Source organism: Stegostoma tigrinum, chromosome 26, assembly GCF_030684315.1.
Source record: "Stegostoma tigrinum isolate sSteTig4 chromosome 26, sSteTig4.hap1, whole genome shotgun sequence".
Taxonomy (NCBI): Eukaryota; Metazoa; Chordata; class Chondrichthyes; order Orectolobiformes; family Stegostomatidae; genus Stegostoma; species Stegostoma tigrinum.
In genome coordinates, this window is record NC_081379.1 from 35,329,193 (window position 1) to 35,349,883 (window position 20,691).

General features: G+C 46.0%; 1 protein-coding gene across 5 annotated transcripts in view; it reads right to left on the reverse strand.

Annotated features, from left to right (window-relative positions):
* Nucleotides 1-14,025, reverse strand: part of taok3a (TAO kinase 3a) — a 116,287-nt gene extending 102,262 nt beyond the window's left edge. For 3 of the 5 annotated variants that reach the window (XM_048556142.2, XM_048556143.2, XM_048556140.2), the window contains exon 1: nt 13,742-14,022. The gene's annotated coding sequence lies outside the window, so the exon portion shown is untranslated. Of the gene's footprint in view, nt 1-11,877; nt 11,896-13,741 lie in introns of those variants that run through there. The other 2 variants (XM_048556141.2, XM_059655094.1) reach the window with 2 other exon arrangements.
* Between the last annotated feature and the right edge of the window lie 6,666 nt (nt 14,026-20,691).

A 20,691-nucleotide genomic window follows, 5' to 3' on the forward strand; every position in this document is an offset into this window, starting at 1 on the left:
TATTCTTCTGCTTAGAATCTTTGTGACAAATCATATTTGCCCAATTCTTTCAGTATAATTGTTCAATCACGGAATAGGATGTGAATTCATTATTAAGTCAGAGGGATAAACAGACCCTTGATTGCAGAGGGAAGTTGGAGCATTAGATCCATTTCTCCTAATTGCGCCGCCTCCACCACATCTGCTTCCAAGATGGAGCGTTCCACTCCCAGACACCCTCCTAATTTTAAGGACTACAACATCCACCCTCCCCCCACCACCACCGCCCCTACCCCCACCCCCCAGTGATCACAAACTGCCCTCAACCACATCTCTTGCATTTCCCATACTTCTACCCTTAACACCACTCAACAAAAATAAAGACAGAATCCCACAGGTCCTCAAGTAACACCCACCAACCTCCACATCCAGTGCATCATTCTCCGCCATGTACAATCCATCCCTACCAAAAAGAGATATTCCCCACCCCACCCACATCTGCCTTTCACACTCCCTGCAACTCCCTCGTCTGCTTCACTCTCCCCACTCACACCAAACCTGGCACCTTTCCCCGCAACCGCAGGAAGTGCTACACCTGCACTTACACCTTACCCCCCCCACCTCCATCCAAGGCCCAATGTAAACTTTTCACGTCCGACAGGGATTCATCAGTACATCCTCCAACCTAGTCTACTGTATCCATTACTTCCGATGTGGCCTCCTCTACATTGGTGAAAGGTAACCCAGACTCAGGGACCGTTCTGTACTGGGATCTGTACGCAATAATCAAACAACACCTTCCTGTTGCCAGCCATTTTAACTACCACCTCCCACTCCCTTGATGGCTTTCCCCAGTGTCACAACGATATCACCTGCAAACAGGGAGCAGCAACACCTCATATTCTGCCTTGACAGCCCATAGCCCAATGGCCTAAACATAGAATTCACCAGCGAGTTTTGAGAAGATTTGTAGCTCAGGTTGAGGTTCTGGATGTAAGTTTGCTTGCTGAGCTGGAAGGTTTGTTCCCAGATGTTTCGTCACTTTTTTTTATTTGAAAAAATATACCTTATTCGTAAGATGTACAAAAAATAAAACATATTCACACACCTTCCCAGTCATGCAAGCCACTCCGGGTTACGCAGGGGGTACATACACCAACTAAAAGGAAAAAAAACAAAGAAGGAAAAAAGAAACAAAGCAAAGAAAACACCCCGGCAGTCGTCACCCCGCACAGTCCCAGTTGGCCCCCTGACCAGTTGGGGAAGGCGCTAGCTGGGCCCAGTTACCAGATAGGGCCCTTTTTTCTATTCTGAACGAGGGGTTTTATACCGTGGTCTTTCCCCACCGCGCCTTGGCGGCGGCTGCCCCAAGCTTTAGCGCGTCCCTCAGCACGTAGTCCTGCACCTTGGAGTGCGCCAGTCTGCAACACTCGGTCGGGGTCGGTTCTTTCAGCTGGCAGACCAGCAAGTTGCGGGCAGACCAAAGAGCGTCTTTCACCGCATTGATGGTCCTCCAGGCACAGTTGATGTTAGTCTCGGTGTGCGTCCCCGGAAACAGCCCGTAGAGCACGGAGTCCCGCGTCATGGAGCTGCTCAGGACGAACCTCGACAAATACCACTGCATCCCCCACCAGACCTCCTGCGCATAGGCACACTCCAGAAGGAGGTGATCGACAGTCTCGTCCCCCCCGCAGCCACCTCGAGGACAGCGTGTGGTGGTGCAGAGATTCCGGGCATGCATAAAGGATCTCACTGGCAGAGCCCCTCTCACCGCCAGCCAAGCAATGTCCTCGTGCTTGTTTGAAAGTTCTGGCGATGAGGCATTCTGCCAAACTACTCTGGCAGTCTGCGTGGGGAAACCACACAACGGGATCCACCCTTTCCTTTTCCCGAAGGGTCCCGAAGATACTCCGTGCTGACCACTGCCTGACGGCCTTGTGGTCAAAAGGTGTTTCCTTTCAAAAATTTCTCCACGAAGGACAGGTGGCACGGAATGGTCCAACTACTCGGAGTGTTCCACGGCAACGAGGCCAGGCCCATCCTTCGCAACACCGGGGACAGGTAGAACCTCAGTAAGTAGTGACACTTGGTGTTTGCGTACTGAGGATCTATGCACAGCTTGATGCAGCCGCACACAAAGGTAGCCGTCAGGGCGAGGGTGGCGTTCGGTACGCCCTTTCCCCCATTTTCCAGGTCTTTGTACATGGTGTCCCTGCGGACCCGGTCCATCCTCGACCCCCACATGAAGTGGAAGATGGCCCGGGTGACTGCAGCGGCGCAGGTCCAGGGAATAGGCCAGGCCTGCGCCACATACAACAGTACCGAAAGCCCCTCGCACCTGACAACCAAGTTCTTGCCCGCAATGGAGAGGGACCGGAGCGGCCACCTGCCCAGCTTCTGCTTCAATTTGGTGATACGCTCCTCCCAAGTCTTAGTGCACACCCCAGCTCCACCAAACCAAACACCCAGCACCTTCAGGTAGTCTGTCCTGACGGTGAAGGGGCGGTCGTCCCAGTTCCCGAAGAACATGACCTCGCTCTTACCCCTATTGACCTTGGCATCTGAGGCCAGTTCAAACTGGCCGCAGATGTCCAATAGTCTACTCACCGACCGACGATCGGTGCAGAAGACGGCGACATCGTCCACGAACAGGGAGGTCTTTACCTGAAGGCCTCCGCTGCCTGGGATAGTCACGCCCTTCAGGCTCACGTCCTTCCTGATGGATGCGGCGAAGGGCTCCACACAGCACATGAACAAGGCAGGAGAGAGTGGGCAGCCCTGCCTGACTCCAGATCTAACAGGAAAACTGTCTGATTCCCACCCATTGATCGAGACTGCGCTAACGATGTTGGCGTAGAGCAGCCGGATCCAATTGCGGATGCCTTCCCCGAACCCCAATTTGGAGAGGACCTCCCTCATGTAAGCATGAGAGACCCTGTTGAAGGCCTTCTCCTGGTCCAGGCTGACGAGGCAGGTGTCCACCTGCCTGTCCTGTACGTAGGCGATCGTATCCCTGATGAGCGCGAGGCTCTCAGCGATCTTCCTGCCCGGCACAGCACAGGTTTGGTCAGGGTGAATCACCGACTCCAGGACAGACCTAACCCAGTTGGCTATGACCTTGGCCAGGATTTTGTAGTCCACGTTCATTAGTGAAATGGGACGCCAATTCTTAATTTCTTCCCTCTCCCCCTTGTAAATGAGGGTGATGATGCCCTTCCTCATTTCCCCTGCCCGAAGTGCACTATCATACACCTCCAGCAGGTCCTGGCCGACCAGACCCCACAGAGCGGAATACAGCTCGACCGGTAAGCTGTCGCTTCCGGGAGTCCTATTCCTCTCCAAGGACTCAAGGGCCCTGGTCAGCTCCTCCAGGGATATCGGCCGGTCCAGCCACTCCCTCGTGCCGTCGTCTGAGACCTCCGTGATAGATGACAGGAACGACTCGGAGGCCGTGCTGTCCGTGGGCTTAGTGTCGTATAGTCTGGCATAGAATGATCTGCTGATCCTCAAAATGTCGGGCCGAGACGACGTCACTGAGCTGTCGTCCTCCTTCAGCCGGCTAAGCACGGAGCTCTCTTTGTGCACCTTCTGAAAGAAGAAACGCGAGCACGTGTCGTCCTGCTCCACGGAGCGGACCCTGGACCGGAAGATTATCCTGGAGGCCTCCGCGGCGAAGAGCGAGGCTTGCTGGCCCCTCACCTCGCGGAGGTCCTCCATGACATCGACCCCCATCAACTGCAGAAGGAGCAGGTTCTGCACCCTTTTCTGGAGTCGCGACAGCTTTCCCCGCCTCTCTCTCGCCTTCCGAAGACCCTTGAGGACAAAGAACCTCTTGATGTTCTCCTTCACCGTCTCCCACCAGTCGCCCGGAGACTCAAAGAGGGGTTTCACGGTTCTCCAACCGGCGTACTCCCTCTTAAGCTCCTCAACGTTCTCTGGGGTCAACAGAGTCGTGTTGAGCTTCCACGTCCCCTTGCCAGCCGGCTGGTCGTCCTGTAAGTGATAGTCGGCCAGCAGGAGGCAGTGGTCAGAGAAGAACACCGGCTCGACGCCGGTGGACTTGACTGAGAATGCCCGTGACACAAACAGGAAGTCTATCCTTGAGCGGATAGACCCGTCTGGCCGCAACCAGGTGTACCTCCGCTGCGCTCCGTCTGCAGGGGTGCTGAAGACTTCGAGCAGCTTGGCGTCCTTCACCGTGCCCATCAGGAATCTGGACGTGACGTCCAGTTGACTCCCCCGACCCGCTGTCCGCACGCCGGATCTTCCATCTGCATCGATGATGCAGTTGAAGTCTCCGCCTAGGATGACCGGCCTGGATGTAGCCAGCAGGGGTGGAAGCCGCTGCAGGACGGCCAACCGCTCATTCCGTACCGCTGGGGCGTACACGTTGATCAGCCTCAGGGGAGCGTTCCTGTAGGTGATGTCAGCCACTAGCAGGCGCTCCCCCCCACCACCTCCTGAACTTGAGAGATGGTGAAGTCGCGCCCCCGCAGCAGAATAGCCAGGCCCGAGGAGCGACAGTCGTTACCCCTCAACCTGATTGAAGGCCCACAGGTCCAGGCGCCGGACCATTTCCCGTACCTGCCGAGGTGCGGTATCCCGCACTCTTGCAGAAACAGGAGGTCCGCGTTGATGGTGGTCAGGTAGGCCAACGTGGATACAGATCTGGCGGTGGACCTGACACTGCGCACATTAATGCTCGCAACTCGTACCCCCATCGTGGGCAGTGATCGCAGTACCCTCCCCAAGTCCAAGGTCCAGCCCCTCCATCTGTCCCTTCATGCCCATTGCCCGGGCTAAATGCTGGACGCTCTTCGGGCTCAGGAAACCGTCCGTGCTGCCTTCCGGGTGGCATCCCCCTGTCAGGGGTGCGGAGGCAGGAGGGTCCGGCTCTGGGTCAGGCTGGGGACGCGCTGTTTCCTCCTTCCCGCCTGGAAGTTCCGGGGGGCCCTCCAGTGCCCCAGCGGCACTTCACTGGGTGTCGGAGGGAGCCTCAGGACGCCTCCCGTCACCTGAAGCGGGGTGCTGCTTTCCTTCTCCCTCGAGATCTTTAACTTCTGCTTCGGGCAGGCCCTCTCCGAGTCCCCCTCGTCAGAGGAGCTCTTATAGCACCCCTGTAGCTGCCTCTTCCCGCCTGATGGTTGCGGTTCCTGAGCCCGTCGACGCATCTTCCTCCTCGCTTTCCGGACCGTTGTCCACTCCCCTGGATCGCCTGTCGCCGCCTCCATTGACTCCGGGTTGTCGGGGGGAAAGCGGAGCCTGCAGGGGTGTTTTGCTGGCCTCGGGCCCATCCTGCGGTGCTGGGCCCTCCTGCACATTAGTGGGGTCCTTGCTGGGCCCTGGTGCCTTCCTCTCCTCGGAGAGGTGGGGGGGGGGGGGGCGGCGGCGGCTGGCCCCGCATTGCCCCTGCCGGCGACCTGGGCGTAGGTGGTCCCTCGCTGCGGGCATGCCCTATAGAGGTGGCCCGCTTCCCTGCAAAGGTTGCGGCTTTTCTCTTGTGGGCAATCCTTTGCAAGGTGTCCCTCCTCCCTGCAGATGGTGGCTTTGCAGTTGGCCGCCACGTGACCTGACCTACCACAGGCACGGCAGACTTTAGGTTGCCCTGCATAGGTCAGGTAGCCCTTGCTCCCGCTGATCGCGAAGCTGGACGGTGGGTGTACGACATTCCCGTCTGCGCCCATCCTCAGCGTCACCTTGACCTGCCTCTTACTGGTCCAGATGCCAAAGGGGTCCATGATGTCAGTTAGGTCCCCTTCCACCTTCACGTACCTTCCAAGGAAGGTCAGGACATCAACTGCTGGCACATGCGGGTTGTACATGTGTACAGTCACCATACGGCTCCTCTGCACTGGCATCACAAACAGCGGGACAGCGGTCAATACAGAGAGGGGGCCCTCACCTCCTTTCTCCTTGAAAACCTCCAGGAAGCGCTCGCAAAGCTTGGCACTCCTGAAGGTCACATCGTAAAAATCTCCTCTGGGGAAATCCTGCAGGCAGTAAATGTCTGCAGCAGCGAACCCACAACAGTCCAACAGGACCCTCTTCACGAAGAAGGTGCGGTCCACAGGTGCACCTTCATCCACCTTCTTTACGGAAACACGGATGGTGTTCCGGACCCCCTGACCCGGGGCACGAGCACTTGCCGCAGCCATCGTTGCAGGTTGGCTGCTCCCCTGAACCAGCGTTAGGCCGAAGCCAGCATTAAGATCCACTGGTCGCAAGGGTGCACAGCCAACTCGACGTCCTCCTTTCACCTCCAAGACAGCACTCTCCTCCTCTCGGTCCACAAGAGAGTGGGTTTTTATTTTGTTCCAGATGTAAGCTGGTTCACTGAGCTTGAAGGTTTGCTCCCAGATGTTTCGTCACCATTCTAGGTAACATCATCAGTGAGCCTCCGGTGAAGCACTGGTGTTATGTCCCGCTTTCTATTTAGATGTTTAGATTTCTTTGGGTTGGTGATGTCATTTCCTGTTCTTTTTCTCAGAGGATGGTAGATTGGCTCCAAATCAATGTGTTTGTTGATGGAGTGTTCCGGTTGGAATTCTCGTGCATGTCTCTGCTTGGCTTGTCCTAGGATGGATGTGTTGTCCCAATCAAAGTGGTGTCCTTCCTCATCTGTATGTAAGGATACTAGTGATAGTGGGTCATGTCTTTTTGTGGCTAGTTGATGTTCATGTATCCTGGTGGCTAGTTTTTTGCCTGTTTGTTCAATGTAGTGTTTGTCACAGCTCTTGCAAGGCATTTGCAACATCACCAACCCAAAGAAACCTAAACATATAAATAGAAAGCGGGGCATAACACCAGCGCTTCACCGGAGGCTCACTGATGATGTTACCTAGAATGGTGACGAAACGTCTGAAAACTAACCTTCCAGCTCAGCGAGCAAACGTACATCCAATAGAATTCACCAGTTTTAAAATCTCCCCACCCCCAGCCTCATCCCACACCTAAACCACCCTCTCATCTCCACCTTCTTGACCTGACAACCTGTCCATCATCATCTCCACCTATCCACCCCACCCATCCCACCAACCAATCCCCACCACTACCCACCCGCATCCACCTATCACCCTCCCACCTACCTATCCCCAGCCTTATCCCTCCCTCTATTTCCCAGCTCCCTTCCCCATCCCATTTCTGAAGGGTCCTGACCCAAAACATCAATTTTCTTGCTCCTCTGATGCTGCCTCACCTGCTGCGTTCCTGCAGCTCTACACTGTGTCGTTTCTTTCTATTATATCCTTGTGTTCAATTTTCAGTTTTAGCCACTAATCAGAAAATATAGAAAAAGGTTGAAATTAATTTTTTCAAAAGTTTATCAAAAAAATTGTCTCAAACATTTTCTAAAGAATTACAAATAATGTTTATATATTTTAGCATTTTACTGGCCAAGGTTGACAGTAAGCTTATCTATGGCTCGTCAGCTTCACGATGTTTTGGTACAATGTCAATTGACTCAAGACCCTTTATTATTAGTTGAAACCCATTAAACAAAAACATGCACAAAACCCCCTGCAATCCTGATGATCCAGTTCCCATTTGAAAACAAAGATCAGATACTGTGGTATCACAAGTAAATCAATAAGCATATCGTTATTCCTAGATACTTGGGAAATTCATTCAATCTCTCTGCACTTGAACATCTGCAATTGCATATGAGGATACATATGTGAATTCTACCTTGGTTCCATAAGCTTTTAACATCAATTCCAGCTTTCCACTGTGAGAACTGCTCCCTGACATAACATTGGAGCTAGACCTTTCTGACATTAAAGATTATGAATCTTTATGCAAAACTCTCAGAGGATATTTTCTCTCTATCGACCCCATCATATCCTAAGAAGTTTCACAAATTTGACAACACAAAATCTGCTTGTAGCAAAAACTGCCATGCATTTCCAAAATAATTTTAACAAACTTTACGCATTAGAAAAGGATCAAAAACTGAAAACCTAGAAGCTTAAATTTCAAATGACTCATTCTTGTATTTGTTGTTGCAAAGTGGTTTTAATATTTAACTGAATAGATAACACAAGAGTAAGGAAGTAAAATCAAACATAGCTCTTTGTAAATCAGGAGGGGTATGACATCGATCGCTTTCGCCATTTCTTTACCTGGCATAATTGGCACAACCTCAGCATAAGGCATGTGTACCACGGCCCAATCTAAACAAGTAAAATATTACGACTGTTCTTTCCTATTATCTCCCCTTCCCAGTTTGCCGTTTGCCTATTTCTCCAGTGTCATTACTTACCTCCATATTTAGGTTAAAATTCTTAGCTTAGCTTTTCAGAATTGGTTTGACTACACAAATCCACAAATTTGCTAAGTTTTCTTGTTATGCTTGTTAAAACACACGTTTAACAAAATAGTTACAGAGACAGTAGGAACTGCCGATGCTGGAGAATCTGAGATAACACGGTGTGAAGCTGGATGAACACAGCAGGCCAAGCCGCAGAGGAGCAGGAAAGTTCGACGTTTTGGGTCGGGACCGAAGAAGGGTCCCGACCCAAAACGTAAAACTTCCCTGCTCCTCTGATGCTGCTTGGTCTGCTGTGTTCATCCAGCTTCACACCGTGTTATCTTATGTTTAATAAAATACCTTGATGAACTACTTACAATCACAAGTTAGCTAATTTCTAACTGAAATCCAAAGCTATGAAAATTAAACAACATTACTGGAAGTTAGACTTTTTTGATCAGTGCACAGTTATTATGACTGCCTTAAACAGGACACCAGATTCAGAGTATGCGAACACTGACAAATTTGAAGGACATCTTCTGAATAACCCCTCGGTAAAACAGTTAGAAACTAATATTACTGCGTTTATTTCAGCAAATAAAAATCATGTATTTCAATGTGACAACAAAAAAGATTCAAATAATTCCTCAGCTGTACAGCCATTTCAAATATTGATTCATAACACCAATTATGTAAAGGAAATGGTGCTTAATATTTTTACTTTGTATTTCATCAGCAGGAAATCAATCACTAATGTGGCAGGTACAATTATGACCAGGATTTGAGGGTGGAAGAAAGGGAGAATTAAGAAGAAAAATTTGATAGAAAATTGCAACAAGTAGAAATGAACTAAATATCTCACCACCTAATCATAAAGCTCTTAAAAAAATTACCTTTAGAATTTAAAATTTTTGCTTTCACTAGCATGTGCTATCAATATTGTAAAACTTTTGGGCTTTCAGATTCAGTTATACAATGGCAACTGCCCTTCAAAGACATTCCCTTAACGTGAAACACAGAGACACTTCGTGCAACATGAGACACCAGGAAGCAAAGGGTTCCACTTCTTAAATTACACTTGCTCCCAAAAAGCCGATACAAACTTTGCTTCATCTTTCATAGATTTCCACCATTTAACAAAACAGAAAATAGCTGGAGAAAATCAGCAGGTCAGGCAGCATCTGTAAAAAGGAAACAGTGTTAACATTTCACATCCAGTGACCCTTTTCGGACCCATAGTTTTTCCAGCTATTGCTGTTTGTTTGGAATTTCAGTATCCACATGTTCTTTCCTTTTGATCGGAACACTAACTGAAAAGCAACTTTTAAAAAAGTTTGATGACACGCGTGTAACAAGTTCAATCTGGGTTGCATGTGTTTCAAGACGTGTTAAAACTACTCAAGAGGAAAAGTGCTCTCATTAGCAGAAGGAATGAGGACCAGAGGCCAATGGTTTAAGGCAAGTAGAAAACAAGGAAACACAAGGAACTGCACATCTACACAGTTGCCAGGGGTCCAGAGAGCACTCTCTGCAACTGCGATGTAGGCAGATTCAGTTTATAAGAATTTTATAAGAATTGATTAAAAAGCTGGACACAGATTTGCAGACCTATCGACAAAACGTGGGAAGACGGAACTAACCTACATGCTGCTCTGGAGAAATGCATGAAACCGAAAGTAGAATGGCCTTTTCCGCCATTCTTGTTCTAAGATCACACAAAATACACTGGAAGAGAAGCCAAATGTCAGTGTTCACTATAAATTATACTGCAAATTACATTAGCAGCATGACTACTGCACCCACCAAATGAAGCTAGTCGCAGATGGTGTTTAAAATGTCAGTCCAAGGTGAATGCATTTAAGCATAAGAAACCACAGCACTAATCATACTCTAAATGGAAGCAAGCTGGAAGTTACAGAAGTATGATGAAACTTGGGTTAAGGGTCACTGGATATTCAAATCAGTATCTCAAGCTGATATGGCGGTATAAAATTTAGAGTTTTATTAATTTTTATTTCATGAAGTGTAGAGTATTCTGGTTCATGAGATAATGATCAGCCTTTAAACAACATTGGGATTGCAAGTTCACATACATTAATCTTCAAATTCCTGAAAATCTGAAAAGCACATTCCATAAACTACAAGTCTATAGACTAGATCACAATTGTTTTTTTTTAATGCCAAAAATGCAGAGTAACTGTGCTTCAGTTACTAGTAAGCATAGCATCCTGTAGCTCAAAACAGCAAAAAGCTCGATACAACGTTACAGATGCATTAGAAGCAAGATTCACTATCAAAAATTTAGTGAAGAGAGAAAAACAGAACATGGAGCAACATATCTGAAGTGTTTAAAATTTTGAAAAAAGCATGAGGAGAGTCTGTAGGCAAGGAATATTCCTTGCAGTTGAGGGATTACTGTTAAAGACAAACAGAAGAGAAACTTCATAAATAGCGCTGCCTTGAAATTTCCTTCCAGGATTCATGTCTGCGGTAAGAACGACATCAAGAGTCAAGATAAGGTTCACTAGGTTGATGAGAAGGGGAGGAATCTGAGGCGGCACGGTGGCACAGTGGTCAGCACTGATGTCTCACAGTGCCAGAGACCTGGGTCAATTCCACTCTTGGGTGACTGTGGGGAGTTTGGCCACTTACCCCATGACTGAGGGTTTATTCCAGGTGCTCCAGTTTCCTCCCACAGTCCAAAGATGTACAGGTTATGTGGACTGGCCATACCAAATTACCTCTATGTCTAGGGATCCATAGGTTACGTGGCCTAGCCAAGGTAAATGTGGGGTTAAGTCGATAGAATGGAGGCTGGATCTGGAGGGCCAGTGCAGAGTCAATAGGCTGGATGGCCTCTTTCTGCACTGTAGAGATTCTATGAAAGGATATGGAGAAAGCTGAGTTGACATGATTAGATCAAGTTGCTTAGGTGGAGGACAAAAGGTGACAAAAACTTATTGAATCAAGTGGCCTATTACTTTGTTACAATTTCTATTGTTTAAAAATAACTGTAGTTTTTGACAAATTGAGTATGGAAGAGAAGACAGTAAGCAAAATCATGTAATAAACAGAAATCTGAAAAACCTATACAATGCTTCACAGAGACTGACTGCACATCTGTGACCATCATAACTGCCATTAAGGTAATATGGAATTTATGGCTCAGGTTAATGCAAACCCAATTCTACATATTACAATGCCTAACAAATAATCTGTAGTATCCATACACTCTCAACTTGATACCATTCCCCAACGAGGGTTGATATCTCTAAGGCAGGGGTACCATGACTGTGGGTCGTAATCTGTGATGGAGTTGCAGAACTCACACTTAGACTCAAGTGCTCCAAATGCTTGGAAGCAACAACAGCAACTGTGGAGACCACTCAATCTGGAGGGTCTGGACCATATGGACAGATACAGCCCAATAAGCCACCATAGGCAGCAAGCTGAAAGTGTCTAACATTAAAAAGCACATTTAGCAGGGTCTCCTAAATGGACCCAGTGTACCAATCCACTGCAACCCAAGGGTGGCGAATATAACTCAATTCTTAACAGATGAAAAAGCAGGTGGTCAGACAGCTGCTGTAGCAAAAGTAAATGGTACCTTCAAACAGTGTATTCTGGATCTGCAGGTTGTCCAGGCTCCTTACCTGGGTTGCCAACCGGGGAGGGGGCAGATGTTTGAAACGTTGAGGCATAACAGATGAGTTGATTCGATGAAAAGGAAGCAAAATCTTTGGGATGAGATGCTTGCTGGGAAAAGGGACGTGTATTTCAGAGTGCTCAGTGACAGGTTAGAAAATGCATCCACGTCTATATATAATGGAGGGAGTAAGGCCAATTCTAATGTGCGTACAAAGATAGGGTCAGGAAGAAAAGTAGTCACCAGGGAACATGGAGAGTTTGGCAGTGGCCATGAGTACATGAAATGACATATTTACAAGTGTTTTAAAACTGATGGTGATCGATAACCTATGAACTTTAATTACATCCTGAATGTTGTGCTACTTGATCTTTTTTCCCCCCTTTCCAGGATTAAATCTTAGAAAGACAATCCAGGAAAAACTCCTCTAAAGGCACTCTTGAATGCATAACTGTGCCAACAAATTTGTCCAGATAGAAATATTTTATTGCCACGAGAAAAGTAAACAACAAATTCACATCAACATGGTGAAAACTTTAATTTCGGGTCCCTAAACGCAGTTTCAACGTGGCTGTTATAATGTGGATGAAATGATCTGTCCCAACTTGACATCCTAAGTAGGTGGCAAATGATAACTTATTCAGTGTTCTCTCTAAACAGAACAAATCACTCCATAAATTATAAACCTCTTGCAAATTATTGCAGACAAAATGTGATCTACGTTTAGGGCTCATTGCGCGTCAACATGTTCCTGCGTTATACTACTCCTTCAGACAGACAGACGGTTGATCTATTGATCTGACTTCACGGTCATGAGAAGTGTAGGGCAATTGAACCGGAGGCCTCCTTGGTGGAGACAGTCAGTTCATGAAGCACTCAATTTGGAAAAATGCCGCCCTTCTCGATTTCATTTGACGCAAACCCCGCGTAACTGGGCCCTGATCCAAGGAGGGTCCAGCCACAAAGATGTGATGGATAGAGGGTAATTCACATACTGCACACCTGGCCGGCAGACAACAACATGCAGAAGGCTGGCTGCTTGAGAATTTAAAATGACGCGCCTGCCAGTTCCCTGCGTCAACACGGGGGTGGGTGTGGGGGTTGGGGTGAGAGTTGGTGGGGGTGGCGAGGCAGACACGCTCTCGCACATAAATAATACTGTAAACAACAATAAAGCTGCTGCTCAGTCACTGGGAGGAACGCATGGAGTTTATAATCTGCTCCTGATATACTGCAGAGAATGCGCCCGACTGGGGCTAATCAGCTGCTAAATGTGAAAGGGGGAAAAGAGAGAAAAAAAAATCAGCGGTACGTGGCCCCAGAACGGGCCAGGGAAGTTTCAGAGAAGGGAAAAAGTGCATCAGCCCAAACAGCGACATCCCTTCACGGTCACCCAGCGGGGACAACTCCCACCGTCCGTCAAACACCGTCTGAGTGTAGGGTGACAGACACACAGATCAGGAAGTGGCTACAGTTGGGGGCGGGGGGTTGTGGGAGAGGGAGAACAGGAACAGACCGGCTACAGGCCGACACCCCACCACCGTGAAATACTGAACACTGCCCCCAGCCTCCAGTCACCCATCAAAATAAAAACTACCGACTGCCCCCTCCTTCCGCCAACCCCCTCCACCGTGCGGGAAAGGAGTCCTGACGGTAGGGAGATGAGGTGACAGCACCGACAGCGTCCGCTCCCAGGGTTCATACACAGGCCGGTCCGTGGACCCCCGCCCTCGGGGTGACACCGGTCAACAACACCCTACACCCAAACCGAGCCGCCCGAACACACACACGCACCGCACCGCACCGCCCCGACCTGACCTGACCTACCTACCTCCCTCCCTCACACCCTCCTCGATCACTCCCGTACTCACCTCGCCTTCTCTCCGGGACACCCGCCGCAGTTCGACTTCCTGGTGAAGGCCAAACGGCGCAAGCGGAAACGCATCGAGCCCCCACCCCCTCCGCTCCTCCTCCCGGTAACTGACTGACAGCTTATTCCTCTTAGTCCTCGGCCGGCCGTTGTTTATACCGAGAACACCCACTCCACAAAGGTTTTTCTTCTTCTTCTTCTCCTTCTATTTCCCCCACCAGCACTCACTGACCGCGAGCCCAACTGACGCCTCTCGCCACAACCAATATGGCGGCGCCAACGCGCCACCTTCACCACCTCCTGCCAAAGAAACGCCAGCGCAGGCTCGCAGCAAGAGAGCAGCCCCTTTCGGAGCCTGTCCCACGAAGGTAGTCCTCCGGATGACCTGTCCTGCTGCCGGCGGTAGATTGGAAGCGCTCGTCTCATTTTCACAGAGGTTGTCCGAACCGGATGGAGTGGTGTTGCTCAACTGCGACCTCAATGTACACAAAGATGAGAGGAAAAGTACAGTAGACTTATTTTATTAATTGGGCTATTGTCCCGTTATTGTAATCTGAATTGAGTATAGGGTACCGTGCTACTTTCGAATCAATTCGAACATGTTCAGTGTTTGACAGATTCTTATAAAATTATTTAGGAAATGAACGAGGACCAAATTTCGATCATCTTAGGTTTTTTTAAGGTTAATATAGAGATTGAACTATAAAGCTCAAGGAAACACAGTTTAAGTGTGTAACTAAATAGATGATCACTTTTGAGATATCAGCAATTTTTAAAAAGCAGAATACCTCAGATAATTCCAGAGGAAATGTTTGCATTCATTGGCTGAATGACTCCCTACAATATGGAAATAGGCCAATCAGGTCCACACCCACCCCGCAAAGAGTATCACACTCAAACCCACCCTGTCCCCATAACTCTGAATTTCCAATGGCTGATCCACCTCAGCTGTAGAACCCTGGATACTATGGGCAATTTAGCCTAGCCAATCCACCTAAGCTGCACATCTTTGAGCTGTGGGAGGAAGCCTATGCAGACACATGGAGAATGTCAGTGTGGAGGCTGCACAATCACCTTAAGGTGGATTTGAACCTGGGTCCCTGGTGCTGTGAAGCATCGGTGCTAACTGCCGAACGACCAGGAGTAACAATTCCTCATTTTATTATCTTCAGAGGAATTATATTAATTTAATGTGGAAAATGTTAAACCAAACAAGGAAAAATAAATTGCACCAGCAAATATATCCTGCATTGCAGAAATGGAGAAATAAATAATGGTTTGAGACATCATTATATTTTCAATGCTGTTATTTTAAGGTTTAACAGAAAATATACCTCAGTTGGTTGGATGGTTGGCTTGTGATGCAGAGTGATGCTAACAGTGTGGGCTCCTTCAATTCCTGCACCAGCTGAGGTTACCATGAAGGATTCTCCTTCCCAACCTCTCCCCTCACCTCAGGCATGGTGACACTCTGGTTAAACCACTACTAGTTGTCTCTGTCTAAGAAAGCTTTTCTTTTATATTTAAAACATCAACTTCCCTTTTTCTTTTAAAGAAGCCAGATGGACCTGCTCCGTATTGCTATATTATCTGTCTTTAATTGAAGTGGTTAAAATAGCACTTGAGAAGCCATGACTTTAATGTAACGTAATTAATGATGATGTTGAAGTTAATTAACAACCGCAGTCCACATTTCTGACATCTTCAATGTTGTTCTAAAACGTTCACGAAACAAACATGCTTTTCCAGGATTAAATCACTTCAACCATTAGAGTTTCTGTGAAAGTAAACAAGACATTATTAACTGTTAAAGTACTCAGGTTAAAAATCACAAGCAAGAGAAGGAAGCTGGCGTAACTGCAGCAGCAATGGTTAGAAATTAAAATGGAACAACCTTTCTAAATAAGGAATAATTTTGCATTAAAAAAGATCAAAAAGCTCAATCAAAGGTTTTTATTAACAATAGCTTCTGGTTGTGTTTTCAACTGGAACAAAATTTAATTCTGTGGTTCCATTTTATTATAACCATAGAAATTTACATTGCAGATGGATTCAATTTGACTCATAATGTCCAGTCTAACTTGTGACTAGGGTAAACAAGAAACAATCGCACTGTTCTACACTCCCCCCCCGCCCCCGCCTTAGGCCTTTGCTTTAGTTATGTATCTAATTTCTCTTAAAATTAACAGTGGACTCTCCTATTAAATACAAGTTGCATAGGCTAGATTTATGTTTGCTCCAGAATAGAAGATTAAGGAGTCATCTAACTGAAATGTTTACGACAATGAAAGAATTGAGAAGGCAGAGAGAGAAATTATTTGCTTTGATGAGCCTGTCCAAGAATGTCAGAGTAATTGAAATATCAAAGCAATTACCTCTAAAAGCTATTAAGGCTATGTCAATGTAAAATTTCAGTACTGGGATTATTGTACATTTGTTACGCAAATGTATTAAAAAATGTAAAACCAAAGCTGACAAAAGGAATTAAGATACAGATCGGGTGTGAACAAATTGAATAGTAGAATCGCCTCATTGGTTGAATGGTCTACTCCTATTCGCATGTTCCTCAGGCAAAGTCTTAATTTCAAGTTTAAATAATACTCTAGTAATCTGTTTTCATGCTTCTCAATGAGTATTTTTTTGGGCAACAGGTATTAATTGACATCTACCTTAACATGTGAAGATACCAATGACTAAGGTTCAGAGATACAGTGCATGAGTGATCCATGATAATATCCTACTGTTGTACTATCACAGGAAATAGGTCACATCTGGGATTGAAATAGTGAGTTCTCATTTTGATATTGAGATTTATCCAGAGAGTAAACATCTCCTCACAAGGAGCGAAAATTTTAAAAAAATCTATGGATCATTCATGACTGAATCAAATGTAGGTCTCCTAAATATTGCTGAAATTGGCTCAGGCTGCAGTTCCTGATTACTGTTCAGTGTTTCTCTGTGGACAATAACTGAGAAAATGAGTCATTCAACTGTGATTTTTTTTAAACTTTCAACCCCCACTTTTAAATTGTCAGCCAGCATTAATACAGCACCAACACCCATCGAAGAGCACTTGAACAGGGTGAGAAGGGGAAAGAACAAAATTTTAAAGAGAGAAGGACAAGAAAAAATGAAGTTGATGATGGAGTCTCTGCCTCCCTAACCTGTTCTTCCTCTCACCCATCCCTTCCTCCCACCCCAAGCCACACCCCCATCTACCTACTAACCTCATCCCACCTCCTTGACCTGTCCGTCTTCCCTGGACTGACCTATCCCCTCCCTAACTCCCCACCTATACTCTCTCCACCTATCTTCTTTTCTCTCCATCTTCGGTCCGCCTCCCCCTCTCTCCCTATTTATTCCAGAACCCTCACCCCATCCCCCTCTCTGATGAAGGGTCTAGGCCCGAAACGTCAGCTTTTGTGCTCCTGAGATGCTGCTTGGCCTGCTGTGTTCATGCAGCCTCACATTTTATTATCTTGATGATGGAGAAATTTGTGTTTTGTGAATTCTTACATTTTAGATGTGAGATGATTTAGCGTTGCAACATGCTTGGCAACTCCTGCTGATCCTTATTTAAGATGATCTCAGATATAACTCATGTCCTGAATTCTATATCATCATAGAACATTAAAGCACAGTACAGGCCCTTCGGCCCTCGATGTTGTGCCGACCTGTCATACCGATCTCAAGCCCATGCCAATATATTTGCACTAAAAATTTGTTCTTTTCATATGTGAAGATTTTTATTCAGGACAATGTTAAACTTTGATTGTTATTTTCCCCACATTCAGCATTTGCAGATCTTTTTTGCCAGATGACTAGTTCCTCCATACAAACTGTTACCCCACCCACTCTGGAACATACTTGATTTAACTGAGTCAATTATTCTGCACTGCAACATGAAGTGATTCACAGCTCAGTGACACTGCTTGTCTACAGAACGGGTATGACTCACTGAGAGATCAGGAAACAAGCTTTGGAAAATATGTAGGTGGATTATGACCTGTAGTTGTGCATTGGTGTGCTTTATCTCATTATTCTCCTCCCTTTACCAATTAAATTTTGAGTGATCTCCCTCCCCCATCATTCGTACAGAGTTTGAGTATCCAAGCATTGTTTATTTAATTCTGAATAATGATTGCGTATCTACAATAATTAATAATCAACAGTAACTTTATGGTGTACAAAGTATATACGTGTTAGTTTCTAAATATTATATGCTAAGAAGTGCAACCAGGAATATAAGCCTAAATAAGGGGTATTTTGTAATGAGCTACAGTTTCTTCCTTTACCTTCTGTTGTTTTGAATCATTGTGTTCTTAACTTCAAAGATCCGATAATAATAACACTTTTCTTTTTCTAAAACTGTTATTTGTTGGTTTGTGATTTTCTTTTGCACTCAAATCAGTTGTTTCCTTGTCCCTCCTCTCTACTTTCCCCTCATCCGTGACAGATAACTAGGGCTAGGTTAACCTTTTCTTTATCAAAATAAACCAAGAAATTCACTTGAAGCAGCCTGGTTAGACCACAATTCCAAATCCTGGCATTGTTGGCAATGACCTGCTAAACACCGGTTCCAAAATCTCAGAACATTTGTTGGCCTGACATTATAGATGGCATTTGCAAAAAATATTACCACAATTTAAAATAGTACTCTTGTCAGATGAGCCAACAAGAAGAATAACAAACAGGCAGTTTCTAACTATCTTACAATAAGATTAGATTGCCTACAGTGTGGAAACAGGCCCTTTGGCCCAACCAGTCCACATTGCCCCTTGAAGCATCCTACCCAGACCCATCCCCCTATACCCCACACACCCCTGAACTATGGGCAATTTAGCATGGCCAATCCACCTAGCCTGCACATCTTTGGACTGTGGGAGGAAACCGGAGCACCCGTAGGAAACCCACGCAGACACGGGGAGAATGTGCAAACTCCACACAGACAGTTGCCCAAGGCTGGAATTGAACCCGGGTCCCTGGCGCTGTGAGGCTGCAGTGCTAACCACTGAGCCACCGTGCCGTTAGATAGGTATTGCTAACTGTGGTGCAGTGATTGGGATGATTTCTGACTGTAGCCTGGTTTAGAGCTACTAAAACTGATGACAATAAAGGCATGCCTTTAGCACTTTATGTTTAAGGGCAAATTTTACATGGCGTCCCTAATCATGCACAGCTAACTGTCCAACCTATTGCCTCGAGATGCTTCAATATGCACCAGTCCTCAGGTCTTTTCTGCATTTTAACAAATTGACATTTGACATTCTGAAGGCTGGAATTTCTTTCCAAAATTTGAAAATAATCACATCAAAATTGCAAACTGTGCATGGAATTATTTTCACAAAAGGGTAAATCAAGCATTGCTGGAACACTGTTAAAGCAGGTGTCATACTATTTGTCATTTAGAACTGTGACACACACAAAAATTGTGGTCCTAAGTACTGACATTGACCAATATCTATGAGGATAGTGTCAACTAGAGTCACATCATCCCAAGGCTATGGTACAAAGTGGCATTTCAATGGAACTTAATAACTCAATATTAAGATAGAACTTAATAACTCAGTGAAGCTTTAATAACTTATTCACTTCATTATGTGTGTGAAGCAAATACATAAAGCACCTAAAAGCATAAACCAAAAAAAAATGGTGTGGTGGACATTGTAATCAGGGGAAAAAGAAATTGATATGAATAAAGGATTGGATGTTGGGAGAGAACCAGAGCATAGTAATCATCGGGTTATCAAGGTTCTCCTTTCATATTTAGCTTGATTTGGTAGCTGACGGAGTGGATGAGATTAAGGATACAGGTACAGTGGTACAGGCTGGAAACAAAGAGGATTTGTAGAGTTAACCCAAACCCAGATAAGTGCCCAGTTTGTGTCCATTATGGTCTGAGTTAGCTGATTCCAACTCTAGCAGAAGGAAGCACTGCTAAAATTGACCCCACTATTGTTTTGTTTAGGAGAGGAAAATTGGCTGGAATTCTCCTCCTGATTACCATTGGCAGTCAATGTCACAATTACATGCACAATACATGGACAATTCTGCAGAGCAGGATCAGGCTCAACTGTGATAATTTCCTTGAATAAACAGCCTGCCACTGCTATTAATCACAGTTCACTCATAAAGCTGACGGAGTGAGACACTGTACTCAAGATGAGACATTAGTGACTAATTCTTGTGGAGTCAGATCCTCAAAGATTTGAGCAGATGATTAGCCAGAGAAAAAATCAGTCTAAAGCTTAGCTGGTTAAAAAAAACATATTTTTTGGCAGAGTTTAAAAATAGGATTACGACTTATTGCAAATTACGTGAATTTACATCTTCACTATATGCATTGTAAATTTAAAACACGTAATTTAATCTTGCGGATTATTTACTCTAAATTACTCTTAATAACTCTTTTAAGCAATCACACTTTTTTGGAATCATACAAAGATTTGAAATCACTAAAATATTTATTAAAGTAACACATAAAGTAATACAAGGAACACAGCATGAATGTCAATGTGTGCCAATCCTGCTATTTATATGTGTAGGAAAGGTACAAAATAATTGAACCATGATTTCAGAAGTATGTTGCCAAAGTAGTGAGTTAGTTGTAAAGCAGGAATACTTCCCTGTTTTAATCACCTTTTAAGACATTGCACTTTCTTTTTGAGGTTTTACTTCAGAATCGAGATCTGAAGTGACAACCCTGTTACTGATAGGGTCCCTGCCAATGGAAGGAAACCAAGACCAAGCAGGAAAAGGCCATTCAACTGCTTGAACCCGTTGAACCATTGAGCTGCTCTGTTTCTTATCTCTATCTACCTTCCTCTGTTCCATAATCCCTAATAAAACTCTATTGATTGTAGTTTTAAAGCTTCAACTGACTGAACCTCAGTTTCTTTCCGCTTGGAGGGCTTCAGATTTCTCCTGACATCAACGAAAGGCCCAGCTCCC